Raw genomic sequence first — 2,592 nt, forward strand, 5'->3', positions numbered from 1 at the left:
TGAAGCCTTAGTGAGTGAGCCACAGTGCCAGTGACTACTCCAAAAATAAAACTGTTGCTTTCGGTGCTTGCGGCATAGGCAAAAAGTTCTCTTAGCCACCTGAGATGGTGAAGTTGCAGCCCCTACAGGCAGGCAGCAGCTACCTCCACCTTGGGAAAGGGGATTATGGTCATTCACAGCATATCAGGTCAGTAGTCCAGCAGGGATCTGTCAACAAACCAATAGCTTTTTTCTTGATAAAAAGTCAAGGCACTATCATCATTGCCATATCTTGGGAAAATATAAAATATTAAGCTTCGACAACTTGATCAGGCACTCTGATATCCATCTGGTCCACAAAATTTTACATAACGCCGCCCCACCTCCTCTTAAGACCTACATTAAGGCTCGCTCCCAACTCACAAGTCGAGAGCTAAGGTCGGTGTCTTGAGGGTACTGCAATGTTCCTAAAAGAAAGTCTGCCTTTTCTCAATCTGCCTTTTCCTGTAAAGCCATAAAAGAATGGAATGGGCTTCCAGACAATCTTAAGAACATGACTGATTTTCACACCTTTACACGGGCTGTTAAAAATTGGATGCTGGAGCACCAAACATGCTCACACTTACAATGCCAGACGGGTATTTTGCCATCAGATGTTACCCTTCTAGGTAACATCTGATGGCCTCCAGATGACCAAGTAATAATATCACAACAATATCACAACAATAGCACTTTCAACTTGCAAAATACATATTTTATTGCCTGTTTGTATATTGGAAAGTTATTTTAATGCCTATCTGTATATTTTATATATATTGTCTATTTTGTACAGTTTTATATTTGTATTGTCCAGGTTTACAGATGGAAATTAGCTTTGAGCTACAATCTGGTACGAACATCTCTGCCTCTGTGCTTAATGTAATTGTACACTGTCCTAATAAACTTCTAAACAAACAAACAAACAAGCAAACACACACCTGTCCACCCATGCACAATGAAATACACACAAAAACAAATAAATGGATAGATAAATAAATAAATGAAAAAAACAAGCAATTTCTGTTATGTGTCTTGATAATTGGACTCAATATTCTGACTCAAGACAAATGGCACTGATAGAAAACAAAGATTTGTGTTAATTTGAGATCATTTGGTTGATATTGATTTTATCTGTTGACTGTAAGCATTCTATTTACCTAAAGGAAGTTTGTAATGTCTTTTTGGACATCTATTCAACCGTGCCCCCGTCCAGGTAAAAGTTACAGGAGTCTTGCTCTGTATTGCCTGTATTGGTTACAGGAGACCAATACCACTTTTAAACGCTTTTGAGCATTCAAATTCCGGATTCCCAGATAGTGTGTATTCTCAATCTAAATTTAGGTTCAGCTGATGTTATCTGCTGCTAACAGTAATAGTGTCCATGCAGTGTCTGTTTCACAAACAGTGACAACTCACCTCATAAAACTTTACTTTCCTCTTGGAATGCATTTAATGGAGTTGGGTTGTGGCCTGGCATGTGATAAAATTTAGTTTTTAAAGGATGATGAGACTTTGTGATCATCTGCATGATCCTCCTTTGCTTGCAGCGCCAGTAAAATAAGAACCGCTAATAGCTGTACAAAGAATGCAATTTGTATTTGAACAGTCAATTTAATCTGTAGTGCACTATAATTAGCCATTGGCAGGCGTGGTTGCATATTAGCCAGAAATTTCCAAGCATTCCTTCGTGCATTGTTCGAACTTCTGTCATGTGCAGCTTCAGAATTATGTGTCTATGTGGTTTGGGTGTGTGCATACATGTAAATAGATGTATCCAAATACAAGGAGGCGACTGGTGCTCCACCTTCCAGCTCCCTCAGATGACTGGTTCCCTTTTGATGCCTGCAAACTATTTTAAGGCTTCATGAGGCAGCAGCAGAGGCCATTCACATTTACCTCATCTTCCAATTCGTCACCCATGCAACCACTTTTCCACCACATGTTGCTTTTTTATGGTAATGTTTACCAAGTATCCTTGTAAATAATAATTCTATCTATTACAGACATTAGATCATGAGTAACTACATTTCAATGATGGACTGTATTTATACCATCTTCCAACTTATCATTTTGAAGGACTTAGTGGGTAGTATCGCACTATGATTTTTCTGCATGTATGTGACATGAATCATTGCAACTACCTCTTATTTGTACGTTGATGCTGGAAGTTTTTTTAAATATATAATGGGATAAATGATACAAATTGGAAATACGTGGGGTCTAAAGTATTTTTACAAATTGCCACAAATAAGAATAATTACCACAAATTAAAAAAGACAAACACGCTGACACCACCAGTTCAATAAAATGCTAATGATTTGACATACAAACAAGCATATCATACAATAATCTTAATGAGGAGGGATCTGTTAGTGCTTTGTTCCTCTTTTTCATTACCCTATTTATTCTCCTCCTTCCAGTTTGCTTTTCATGTGAGGTCTTTGCATCAATATTGTCTGATGGTAGTAGTTTATTGTCACATCCTCAAGATGCTGGTCAGCAGACTTCAGAATATTTCCAGTCTTGCTGTGCTAACTGCAGTTGTGCCCCCTACAGGTATTAAGTCAAATTCAA

Source organism: Fistularia commersonii, chromosome 3 (genome assembly GCF_037954325.1).
Source record: "Fistularia commersonii isolate RoL2024-O1a breed Wild chromosome 3, RoL_Fcom_v1.0, whole genome shotgun sequence".
Classification (NCBI taxonomy): domain Eukaryota; kingdom Metazoa; phylum Chordata; class Actinopteri; order Syngnathiformes; family Fistulariidae; genus Fistularia; species Fistularia commersonii.